At 43.4% G+C, this 13,420-nt stretch overlaps 1 protein-coding gene, 1 long non-coding RNA gene and 1 other non-coding gene across 3 annotated transcripts in view; 2 read left to right on the top strand and 1 right to left on the bottom strand.

Moving 5' to 3' along the window:
- The window catches only part of CRADD (CARD and death domain containing adaptor protein), a 355,216-nt gene extending 344,896 nt beyond the window's left edge, over positions 1-10,320 (top strand). Inside the window, exon 8 of the transcript XR_014082562.1 lies at positions 10,223-10,320. The gene's annotated coding sequence lies outside the window, so the exon portion shown is untranslated. The remainder of the gene's footprint in view (positions 1-10,222) is intronic.
- The window catches only part of LOC145546154 (uncharacterized), a 63,909-nt gene that overhangs the window by 6,607 nt on the left and 43,882 nt on the right, over positions 1-13,420 (bottom strand). The window lies entirely within an intron of this gene.
- TRNAC-GCA (transfer RNA cysteine (anticodon GCA)) lies at positions 12,876-12,948 on the top strand. The gene has a single exon. It is a non-coding gene; the product is annotated as a tRNA-Cys (tRNA).

Here is a 13,420-nt window from a genome sequence, read left to right on the forward strand (position 1 = left end):
CATAGGCAATAAAATCATAACCCTTAGAAGCTATCTTTTCCAATGGACAAAAATTATTTGCATCTTATCGATTTTCTGCCAGTTAAGATCTCACTTTTCAAGTACTTGATCTTAACTTGTGTAGTAGTAGTTAGCTAAATCAAGGCTGTCAGAAAACCTATGGGCTGCCCTATTAGACAATGCTTTAGTATGACATTGAAAGGATACACTGTCATCTTTCTGGAAAAAAATATTTTGTTACCAGTAGCATTAAAACTCTGTATTAAAATGACCTGTTATCTTATCTGAAATACCCAGCAAATTGAAAAGCTTCTCAGGGATGAGATTGTGTTTTGGGTAGCTCCTGTAGCCTCTGATCTTAGCTTAGTGCCTGGTGTGGAGTAGGCATTCATAGTTATTGCTGGATGAGTTAAAAGTTTTCTTCTTGCAGGATTAAACTATCCCCTCCAAGGAGCTTATCAATTTCCCACAGATAGAGTTATGGGCGATAGAAATCTTTGCAGTGATCGCAGCCAATGGACGTCTCCAACCCCCGCCAACTGGGTCCAGTGGCCCAAAGCCCCTTAAGCATTTCTCTTGCCTCCCACTGCTGCACAAAGCCAAACTGTCACCTTGATGGTCAGATGCAGAGGCAAGAAGAAAGAAGCGCATCTCCTGTGTCTCCATTTAAGAATCAGGAAGAATGGGGTCCTTCCCTGCCCAGCCCCCCTGCCCATCCCCAAGCCCAGTGGGAAGGCTGGACACTGCAGCCCTCCCTAGCTGCCTCACATCCTTGTGCTGGGAGCACAAGGGCTCATTCTATGCCTGGATTCAACTCCCCAGGGACAGCTATCAGGGCTACAGGCACATTACTCATCATTCTAATAGGCTTATGGGGCAGCCCAGTTTTCTCACAGATAATGAGCCTGTGTAATTTAAATCAAGACTAATTTATGCATTTAAACATGCATTTCTAGGATAGATAAATCACCCTACTTGTGACTTGTTTTTATTAGCACAGGAGGCAGGTAAAACATCATCCACTGATGGGAGAAGGGGCAGAGGCAAGGCTGATTTTCAGTTACACATGGTCACGGAGTGTCCATAAAAAGGAAGGAGTAGGGGTGAGATGTGCTCCAAATAACTTCGAGTTTTGAGGGGTCAGTCTGGAAAAAAAATAAACTTGAAATAGCATGAATGAGAATGACTATCACTTCGCACAACATCTTTGTCGATCTTGGAGATCTTCGAAAGATGTCAGGAAAGCAAGGAGTTATCTGGGCAAGAATTTGAGACTTTTGGACAAGGGGTGGGTTCCAATAAGCCCAGGAGCACTGGTAGAAGGTAGATTGGGACCCTGTGAAAGGATAGAAAGCAGAGAAAGAACAAAACCACAGCAACGAAGTCCTTGTATTTCTTAGAAGCAGAGATCACTGAAAAATCTAGGGGATGGATGAGTCTGCTATTAGAGCCCCCCGTTTCTCATTCCTGGGCCTTTCCCTGCCCTACAGAAACCCTCCCACCCCACGTGCTCTCTCCTGCACTCTCCCAGAATCCTAGCCATTTGCCCCTTCACTGTGACTTGAAGGCTGTGTTCTCTTGCAGTGAAACTCACCTTTCAGCTTTTTCTCTCTGAAAAAGGAATCAAGTGGCCAGAGAATTCCTCATCTATCCAGGAGTATTTATAGCATCCCTTAATTATGCCAGAACAATAGGAATAAACCAGAACTGTCCTAGAAGGGTCCTGGGCAAACCAGACCTAAGGTCATCCTAGAAATACAAGGCCTTGTCTCCCATTTAAAGAATTTGTGGGCACCACTGAGCAGGTGGAGAGAGTTCCCTGATTCTTTCCCAAGCAGAGGGTAATGGAAGGAAATGGAAGGGAGCAGAGATACATTAGGATGCTCCCAACTGCACATAGTGGAGTATTCAGGTATTATGGGCTTATATTAAAAGGACTTAATTTTTTCACATAACAAGTGATTTAGAGGAGGATGATTCCAAGCAAGATCAGTATTTCAACCATGTCAGGACTTCTCTGAGGATCTCTTGGCACTCTCTCCCTCATTATTACAAAATGGCTGCCAAGGCTTCATACCTCATGTCTTAACAAAAACACTTTCAAAGAAGAAGGAGATGCAGCTTTTCCTCTTACCTCTTTTCTCACATAGATTTTGTCTTGCCCAGAATTCCTCCAGCAGAGTTCCCCTGTTTTCAGTTTAATTGGCTGATATTGGGTCACATGACTATTGCCAGAGCTGAAAGGGCAGGTGTAAAACTAAGGTCCTACATTTTCTTTCTTTCTTTTTTAAAATTTGTTTATTTATTTGGCTGCTTCAGGTCTTAGTTGTGGCACTTGAGATCTTTGTTACTTCCTGGGGGATCTTCAGTTTTGGCACGTGGACTCTCTATTGAGGAGTGCAGGCTTAGTTGCTCCATAGCATGTGGAATCTTAGTTCCCCGAACATGGATCGAACCCATGTCCCCTGCATTGCAAAGCAGATTCTTAACCACTGGACCACCAAGGAAGTCCCAAGAACCCACCTTTTCTGCCTCTGTGATACGCAATGGATTCTGCTGGCCTGAAGGGTGAGCTAGCAACTGACAGTATCTACAGTAGTGAGTTGCTGGGAGATTCAAAACGGAAAATTCATAGAAAGCTCCATGCATAGTTTTTGACATAAACCTGGATTCAATAAGTTTAGCAATTTATATCAATTTATACAGTCCTGGACAGAGAAATGTTTTAAAGAATGAGCAATAGGAGTACAGATCTAAAGGCAGGTAAGTTGGCTTTCCCTGCCTGTCCTTTTCCATTTTGCAACCAAGAAGGCAGGCAAGATTCAGCTCATACTCAGCTTTCATGCCCACCTCACTTCAAGACAACCTCAGGCTACGGCGTTGGAACTTTTATCTTTCACAGACACCAAATTTTCCATTTCAGCCTGCATAAACGGAGCATGAGAATACCCTACGGCCTGTATTTGCTAGTGTTTTCTACGGATGCCAGCAAAGCAAGACTTCTAGTAATGGGATCAGTAACCTGAGTAAGAGGACTGAAAAGGCAAGTCTGAATCTACCCCTCCTGTCATGTTCCAGCGAACAATGAAAGCACAGTAATGGGAAACATTGCCTTCTGACGTGTTCAAGCCAGTCTGCCCCTGCTAGGTACTATTATTAGCAGCAATATTAATAAATGCTTCTGACAGGCAGTAAAGATTCAGACTGCTGGAGAGTCACAGAGCGTGCCAGACGCATAAACTGCCTGCCCCAGGCGGCTCATAAGCATGAAGGATACAAGACAAGGCCCTAATGGCAGAAAACATGATGACTGGGGAGGGGTTCTTGCTGAGGAGGTGGGGAGATTTTTTTCAGAGCTGTGGACGAGAGAGACAGGCCTTGGCACCTGCTACCTGGCCAGCCACCTCATCAGAAGAGCTCTTTTGGGAAATCATGGGAGAGATGATAGCAGACAAGTGACAGTCTACTTCAGATGTCAACTCGACCAACTCGGAGCCTTGAGGGAAGCACTTGAGTTGAGTCCAGCTCTCTTGCTATCCGAGGTTAGGCTGGGATAGAGCCTACAAACTGCTCCCCAGAGTCTAGACTCTTTCTTCCTTTAAGAAACACAGCTCTCTGCATTAGTTAGCAGGAAACTCTCGGAAGTTGGACTCTTCAAGTGATAGCTTGTCCTAGATGCTGTGGCAATAGGTGTGGTTACATGACTGACCTCCAGCCAGTAGGTTGAGGACAGAAGCCATGCATGTACCTTGCAAACCACAGTTTTTTTTTATACAGAAGCTCCAGCCTCCACTCTTTCTTCCCCCTGCTATCACCTGCTGGGGAAGGTCACCTGCTGTCACCTGAGCTACTGCTGTAGGTCTAGAGAAGGAGGTCGCCATCAAAGATGGCCACTCTGTCTTACCATCATCCAACCTTACCAGCTCTAGACCTCTCACCCTCCTCTGCTCCCCTGGATGGGAGAAAAGCAAGCTCCTGCCCTACTTAAGCCACTGTATGTTTTGGTCTCTTATAGTAGGTTATCCCATACAACGTTCCCAGGCTTGGTTCTGAACTCAAAGAAGAAAGCAAAGCCTCGTGTTCATAGGGGGTTAATAGTTTACACACATCACCTTCAGCCAGTGCTCGTCTCTCTCCCTCACCCTGTGGACTCCCCTGAACTGAATGCTTTTCTGTTCCATGACTCGTTCACTTCTTTCCCATCTTAGAGCTCCTTCCCATTGGGTTAGTCTGCTGTTGGCTGCAGTAAAGAAGTGTCACAGACCGGGAGGCTTAAGTAAGAGAACTCTTATTGTCTCACAGTTCTAGAGGCTGCAAGTCCAAAGTTAAGGTGTCGGCAGGGTTGGTTCTGTCCCAAACCCTCAGACCTCTCTCCTTGACATGAAGATGCCATCTTCTCCCTGTGTCTCTGCATATTGCCTTTCCTCTATGTGTGCCTGTGTTCACATTTCCCCTGTTTATAAGGACACCAGTCATATTGGGTTAGGCCCACCCTCCTGACTTTATTTTTACTTAATTACCTCTGTAAAGATTCTCCAAATAAGGTCTCATTTTGAGGTACTGGGGATTAGGACTTACAACATATGAACTGAGGGAGGGATACAATTCAGATCATAGCAACCCTTACTTTATTTTATTAAATTTACTTTTTATTTTGGTTGTGCTGGGTCTTCATTGCTGTGTGCAGGCTTTCTCTACTTGCAGCGAGCAGGGGCTACTCTTCATTTCTGTATGCGGGCTTTTTATTGTGGTGGTTTCTGTTGTGGAACACGCTCTCTAGGCACACAGGCTTCAGTAGTTGCAGCTTGCAAGCTCTAGAGTGTAGGTTCAGTAGATGTGGCACACAGACTTAGTTGCTCTAGGGCATGAGGAATCTTCCCAGACCAGAGGTTGAACCCACGTCCCCTGCATTGGCAGGTGGATTTTCACCACCTGGGAAGGCTGCAACTCTTCCTTTAGAACATGAACTTCATTCACTGGTACAGAGAAGGCACTTATTAATCTTTATTGAATGATTCAATATCTAAATATTCATCATTTTTATTATCCCAACATCATGATCATTTTCAATTAGAAATATTTAACTGGCGTATCTACTTCAGTAGTTGATATTAATTCATATTTACTTGGCAAATAATAATTAATGTGAATAATAGTATCCTGGAATTATGGAAAGATCCCAAAATGTAATTTGCATAATTGGACAGAGATTACACTAAGCTCACTATAATTTTAACATTGACTGTATTATATTAATATAAAGTTTGGTCATTCATCAGTTCAGTTCAGTCACTCAGTCATGTCCAACTCTTTGCGATCCCATGGACTGCAGCATGCCAGGCTTCCCTGTCCATTGCCAACTCCCAGAGTTTACTCAAACTCATGCCCACTGAGTCAGTGATACCATCCGACCATCTCATCCTCTGTCGTCCCCTTCTCCTGCCTTCAATCTTTCCCAGCATCGGGGTCTTTTCCAATCAGTTCTTCACATCAGGTGGCCAAAGTATTGGAGTATCAGCATCAGCATCAGTCCTTCCAATGAATATTCAGGACTGATCTCCTTTCAGATGGACAGGTTGGATCTCCTTGCAGTTCAAGGGACTCTCAAGAGTCTTCTCCAACACCACAGTTCAAAAGCATCAATTCTTCGGTGCTCAGCTTTCTTCACAGTCCAACTCTCACATCCATACAGGACTACTGGAAAAACTATAGCCTTAACTAGACGTCCTTTGTTGGCAAAGTAATGTATCTGTATCTGCTTTCTAATATGCTGTCTAGATTGGTCATAAGTTTTCTTCCAAGGAGCAAGTGTCTTTTAATTTCATGGCTGCAGTCACAATCTGCAGTGATTTTGGAACCCAAAAAACTAAAGTCTGTCACTGTTTCCATTGTTTACCCATCTATTTGCCATGAAGTGGTGGGACCAGATGCCATGATCTTCATTTTCTGAATGTTGAGTTTTAAGCCAACTTTTTCACTCTCCTCTTTTACTTTCATCAAGAGGCTCTTCATCAAGAATACTGAAGTGGTTTGCCATTCCCTTCTCCAGTGGACCACGTTTTGTCAGAACTCTCCACCATGACCTGTCCGTCTTGGGTGGCTCTAAATGGCATGGCTCATAGTTTCATTGAGTTAGACAAGGCTGTGGTCCATGTGATCAGATTGGTTAGTTTCCTGTGATTGTGGTTTTCAGTCTGTCTGCCCTCTGGTGGAGAAGGATAAGAGGCTTATGGAAGCTTCCTGATGGGAGAGACTGACTGAGGGGGAAATTGGGTCTTGTACTGATGGGTGGAGCCATGTTCAGTAAATCTTTAATCCAATTTTCTGTTGATGGGAGGGGCTATGATCCCTCCCTGTTGTTTACCTGGGGCCAAACTATGGTGGAGGTAATGAAGATAATGGTGACTTCCTTCGAAAGGTCCCATGCATGCTCTGCTATACTCAGTGCCCCCAGCCTTGCAGCAGGCCACCATCAACCCATGTCTCCACCAGAGACTCCTGGACACTTCTGGGAAAGTCTGGGTCAGTCTCTTGTGGGGTCATTGCTCCTTTCTCCTGGGTCCTGGTGAGCACAATGTTCTGTTTGTGCCCATCAAGAGTTTGTTTCCCAGTCCTGTGTAAGTTCTGGCAGCTCTATGGTGGGATTAATGGTGACCTTCTTCATAGGTGGTTTTATAATAATCACCAAATATCAAGAATTTTTGTTTTTACTCTAATCTAAAAAAATCTGATTCAGGGGATTCAAATAGATTCAAGGGATTAGATCTGATAGAGTGCCTGAAGAACTAGGGATGGAGGTTCATGACATTGTACAGGAGGCAGTGATCAAGACCATCCCCAAGAAAAAGAAATGCAAAAAGTCAAAATGGTTGTCCGAGGAGCACTTACAAATAGCAAGGAAAAGAAGAGAAGCTAAAGGCAAAGAAGAAAAGGAAAGATACACCCATTTGAATGCAGAGTTCCAAAGAATAGCAAAGAAAGATAAGAAAGCCTTCCTCAGTGATCAATGCAAAGAAATAGAGGAAAACAATAGGAAGGGAAAGACTAGAGATCTGGTCAAGAAAATTCAAGATACTAAGGGAACAAGGCAATGGCACCCCACTCCAGTACTCTTGCCTGGAAAATCCCATGGGTGGAGGAGCCTGGTAGGCTGCAGACCCATGGGGTCGCTAGGAGTCGGACATGACTGAGCGACTTCACTTTCACTTTTCCCTTTCATGCACTGGAGAAGGAAATGGCAACCCACTCCAGTATTCTTGCCTGGAGAATCCCAGGGATGGCGGAGCCTGGTGGGCTGCCGTCTATGGGGTCGCACAGAGTCGGACACGACTGAAGCGACTTAGCAGCAGCAGCAGCAAGGGAACATTTCATGCAAAGATGAGCACAATAAAGGACAGAAATGGTATGGACCTAACGGAAGCAGAAGATATTAAGAAGAGGTGGCAAGAATACACAGAAGAACTATACAAAAAGATCTTCATGACCCAGGTAACCATAATGGTGTGGTCACTCACATAGAGCCAGACATCTAGGAATGCGAAGTCAAGTGGGCCTTAGGAAGCATCGCTATGAACAAAGCTAGTGAAGGTGATGGAATTCCAGTTAAGCTATTTCAAATCCTAAATATGATTCTGTGAAAGTACTGCACTCAATATGCCAGCAAATTTGGAAAACTCAGCAGTGGCCACAGGACTGGAAAAGGTCAGTTTTCATTTCAATCCCAAAGAAAGACAATGCCAAAGAATGCTCAAACTACCGCACAGTTGCACTCATCTCACACACTAGTAAAGTAATGCTCAAAATTCTCCAAGGCAGGCTTCAACAGTATGTGAACCATGAACTTCCAGATGTTCAAGCTGGATTTAGAAAAGACAGAGGAACCAGAGATCAAATTGCCAACATCCACTGGATCATCAACAAAGCAAGAGAGTTCCAGAAAAACATCTACTTCTGCTTTATTGACTATGCCAAAGCCTTTGTTTGGATCACAACAAACTGTGGAAAATTCTGAAAGAGATGGGAATACTAGACCACCTGACCTGCCTCCTGAGAAATCTGTATGCAGGTCAAGAAGCAACAGTTAGAACTGGACATGGAACAACAGACTTGTTTCAAATAGGGAAAGGAGTATGTCAAGGCTGTATATTGTCACCCTGCTTATTTAGCTTATATGCAGAGTGCTGCTGCTAAGTCGCTTCAGTCGTGTCCGACTCTGTGCGACCCCATAGACGGCAGCCCACCAGGCTCCGCCATCCCTGGGATTCTCCAGGCAAGAATACTGGAGTGGATTGCCATTTCCTTCTCCAGTGCATGAAAGGGAAAAGTGAAAGTGAAGTCGCTCAGTCGTGTCCGACTCTTCGCGACCCCATGGACTGTATGTAGCCTACCAGGCCCTTCCGTCCATGGGATTTTCCAGGCAAGAGTACTGGAGTGGGGTGCCATTGCCTTCTCCGATATGCAGAGTACATCATGAGAAACGCTGGGCTGGAGGATGCACAAGCTGGAGTTAATTGTCAGGAGAAATATCAATAACCTCAGATATGCAGATGATACCACCTTTATGGCAGAAAGTGAAGAAGAACCAAAGAGCCTCTTGATGAAAGTGAGAGAGGAGAGTGAAAAAGTTGGCTTAAAACTCAACATTCAGAAAACGAAGATCATGGCATCTGGTCCCATGACTTCATGGCAAATAGATGAAGAAACAATGGAAACAGTGACAAACTTTATTTTTTTGTGCTCCAAAATCACTGCAGATAGTGACTGCAGCCATGAAATTAAAAGATGCTTACTCCTTGGAAGAAAAGCTGTGACCAACCTAGACAGCATATTAAAAAGCAGAGACATTACTTTGCCAACAAAGGTCCATCTAGTCAAAGCTATGGTTTTTCCAGTAGTCCTGTGTGGATGTGAGAGTTGGACTGTGCAGAAAGCTGAGCGCCAAAGAAGTGATGCTTTTGAACTGTGGTGTTGGAGAAGACTCTTGAGAGTCCCTTGGACTGCAGGGAGATCCAACCTGTCCATCTGAAAGGAGATCAGTCCTGAATATTCATTGGAAGGACTGATGCTGAAGCTGAAACTCCAGTACTTTGGCCACCTGACGGGAAGAACTGACCCATTTGAAAAGACCCTGATGCTGGGAAAGAATGATGGCGAGAGGAGAAGGGGATGATAAAGGATGAAATAGTTGGATGGCATCACCGACTCAATGGACATGAGTTTGAGTAAGCTCTGGGAGTTGGTGACAGACAGGGAAGCCTGGCGTGCTGCAGTCCTTGGGGTCGCAAAGAGTTAGACACAACTGAGCAACTGAACTGAACAGAAAAAATCTTGAGGGTTTAAGTAAAATACCGAAAATGGGATTTCAATGAAATGAGAATAAAAACAGATAAAGTTGGATTAAGCTAAAACAGAAGAGCAAGTGTTCTGACCATTTGAGTCATTATAATTGCTCTACTAATATGTGGAATCTAAGATATGAGACAAATGAACCCATCTCTGAAACAGAAACAGAATCACAGCGACAGAGACCACAGATGGGTAGTTGCCGAGGAGGAGGAGGTTGGGTGAAGAGATGGAGTAGAAGTTGGAGTTAGCAGACGTAAGCTTTTATATATAAAATGAACAAATAACAAGGTCCTGCTGTATAGCACAGAGAACTATATTCAACATCTTATGATAAACCATAATGGAAAAGAATATTTTAAAAAGGAATATGTATACATTTATATATATATATGTATATATATATATAAAACCACTTTGCCCTACAGCAGAAATTAATACTACATTGTAAGTCAACTATACTTCAATAAGTAAATAAGTTGCTCTACTAGAACATAAAGTTATATTCAAAATTTTGAACAACACAGCAGCAGATGAAACAATACCCAAGAGGCAGTTTCATAGCATTTCTTCAGGAAATGGAAGATGTTTACCTTGTAAAAAACTCAAGAGAAATTTCCGCATGAGCCGATCTAAAGGGCACAGTTGTCCCCTGCCCACCAGTTTCACCCAGAATTCAGAAGAGGAACGTAAGCTGTTTCTTGTACCCGTCATTAAATCAAGCAACAACATGAAAACAATTTAGTGAAGGTAGCTTTTGAGGTGCGTGGTGCAAATATGAAAACTTCATCCAAGAGTAGCACTTGAAATACACAGAAGAGTAGCTGTGACCGCATGCCTCCAATTCTCTCTCCTAAATCTCTGATTTCCATTCAACCAGGCTCTTGGCAGGAGCAGGGCTGATATTGCAATCCTTGTGGGAGTCAGACGTCTGCATTGGAATCTAGGCTCCACAGCTTCTCAGCTGGGTGACCTTAGGTAAGTTACCAATGTATAAAATGAGAATGATTATAATAGTTATTTTACATGTAAATCCTATTTTACAACATTGAATTAGATAATGTACATGAAACTCTTAATACAGTACTTAGCATAGCACTCAGTAATGTTAGTGGTGATCAATAGTAACCCATGCTTGGATCATAGGAACATAAATATACTTTGGAAACCACTTGGGTTAGTGGTAGAGTTCACATTCCCTTATGAAAGTGTGCCAATGTATTCCTGCCTGGATGGAAGATTTCATGGTCATATAAAGAAGGGTACTGGAGAAATTGTTCTTTCACTAGAACACCTTGTTCTCTGATAGAAAACAGTGTATTCACTCCACTGACAACTTTCCAACACTAATGCCCTCATTATAATCCTGGTTTCACTTCTGGGCATTAATTCACTTGATTAAGTAGAAAGCATAAAGACTCTAATTTACCCAAGTCTAATTAAACACCAGCGTACACACACTTTTGTATAGATAACCCATCTGTTGTACAACAAAGCATTTGACTTGCCTTTGTCCCTGGTTCCTGGGAGGGAGGCTGAGGGGGAATTCCCTTCCTATTAGGTATGTCTTTGTTATTCATGAGCCTTTTGGATCACTCTTGAGTTTCAGCACTGAGGTGAATAAGGCTGGAAGCTGAAAGATCAGAAAGGTCTGAAGGAGCTTGAGGCTCTGAGCTCCTTCTGTGGGTGGGAAAGGTGTGTCTGTTTCATAACCTCCATTGACTGGGAGTTATACTTAACAATTTTGTTCACATTCCTCTGATAAGAACTAGTTGTGTGGCCTCATCTGGATTCAGGTTAGGCTGGGAAATGTCACTGTGGTCTGGGCTGCTCTTCCCAGACAGAGTCCTATAATTTGGAAAAGAGGGCATAAATTTTGGTAGCCTGCCATCAGAAATTGGCTAAAGGGTAGACCCATGACATGACCCAAATGACCAATCAGAGGTCGCCTGTGGGATTGATATTGGAAAGCTAGGAGGAAAAGAGAGTTTTTGGGGTGGGGAGTGGAGATCTGAATTTGGACTTTTGTTGCCAAATTCTCTGTCATAAGGTCAGGACGTCTGCAAAACAAAAACAGGCAGGGAAGAAGAGAGACAGAGAAATTCAGAGGAGGGGAGAAAGACAGAATTTGAAAGCAAGTGAGTCCCAGTGGCCACAGGAGAACTGGGGCTTTGTTAGTGACCAAATTAGTGGCCTTAAACAAATCACTGTTCTTGTTTCGCTAAAACACCTCATTCTCTGATAGAAAACAGTGTATTTCACTCCATTGACAACCTTCCAACAGTAATGTCCATATTATAACCCCTAGTTTCACTTCTTGACATTATTTCACTTGAGATCTGAGATCCACTGAGATCTGTTTTTCTTGTTTGTTTCAATATCTCATTAGCCTTTTTTATTCTGTTGTGTCCTTTTCGATGTCCATGTGCATAAGTAACATGTCTTTCATTCATCATGACTCCAGTTCTGAGTTGGAGCCCAACTGAGAACTACGAATATATTTTTATTTCAACATTGCCTTCTTATTGCAGAGTATGCACAACAGATATTATTGTGTTTTTCTTGTGCCCCCAGTTCATGGAGAGCATGATCCTTCTGTGTGTCTCAGGATGTGTGGGGTTTTGGCCCCCACACCACATGGTCAGAGAGTACTGTGCTCTGAAGTTGGATCTATCTCTGTCAGTGCTGCCCATTTGCTCTGCCGCCGTCATTTCTAGCTGCTGCTAATCTCCCTAATGAAGACTCAGTTGCTTAGATCAAGGTCCAAGAACGTGTCCTTGTCTGTCCTCCCTTCGAGTAAAGTACAACTATTTCCCCTGAGACCCTTTCCATTGACTTCAGAGTTAAGTTCTAGGTGGTTGGTGACCAGCATTCCTAGAAATCTGATCTCAGAGAATCAGGGCATTATTGAAATGCCTGCCTGTTTGCCTATTTAGCAAAAATACTGCACACAAGTCATAAGACTGAGTTTACAAACCACTCTCCTCTTAAGTGATCAGACATCCAGAAATCTTTGGCCCCTGAAAGTTTTCCATGAACCCGGAGAGTCAATTAGAAGAGAAACGGATGCCTGTTGAAGACTTAACATTATATATTCTTCATCCCCAGTCAGGCCTGGAGGTCTCTCCCCTTGGGCCTCTCTGGAAAAAGCCCATGCTCTTATGCTGTCAACAAGATCAAAACGAGCATCAGATCATTTGGGAGATATTTAGAAATAGAGATCTGAGGATTAGAATGAGTCAAAGGAGGTGAAATAGCAAATGTTTATAGGGCAGTCCGCTCTCCCTGAGAAAGGATGTGTAGCTGATGGGGAAATTGTGTTTAGTAAACATCCAGATAGTAAATATCTTTTTGGCATTGCATTCAATATACAGTCTTACATATTCTTCTACTTCCTCTATTTTTGGGGTAGGGGAGTTGAGGGATTTTTTTTGTTTTTAACAATGCTTTGAAATTATAAAAACTATTAGCTCATGGATATATCTTTCCTTTTCTCCTTTGCCTTTAGCTTCTCTTCTTTTTACAGCTGGGCTTCCCTGGTGGCTCAGAGGGTAAAGCGTCTGCCTGCAATGCAGGAGACCCAGGTTCGATTCCTGGGTCAGGAAGATCCCCTGGAGAAGGAAATGGCAACCCACTCCAGTACCCTTGCCTGGAAAATCCAGTGGACAGAGAAGCCTGGTAGGCTACAGTCCATGTGGTCGCAAAGAGTCAGACACGACTAAGCGACTTCACTTCACTTCACTTCACTTCTTTTTACAGCTATTTGTAAAGCTTCCTTGGACAACCATTCTGCCTTTTTGCATTTCTTTTCCTTGGGGATGGCCTTGGCCCCTGCCTCCTGTACAATGTCAGGAACCTCTGTCCATAGTTCTTCAGGACCTCTGTCTATCAGATCTAATCCCTTGAATCCATTTGTCACTTCTACTGTATAATCATAAGGGATTTGATTTAGGTTATACATGAATGGTCTAGTGGTTTTCCCTACTTTACTTTAAGTCTGAATTTGGCAATAAGGAGTTCATGGTCTGAGCCACAATTGGCTCCCAGTCTTGTTTTTGCTGACTGTATAGAGCTTCAT

This window comes from Giraffa tippelskirchi, chromosome 4 (assembly GCF_054371585.1).
Source record: "Giraffa tippelskirchi isolate mGirTip1 chromosome 4, T2T-mGirTip1v1.2.pri, whole genome shotgun sequence".
NCBI lineage: Eukaryota > Metazoa > Chordata > Mammalia > Artiodactyla > Giraffidae > Giraffa > Giraffa tippelskirchi.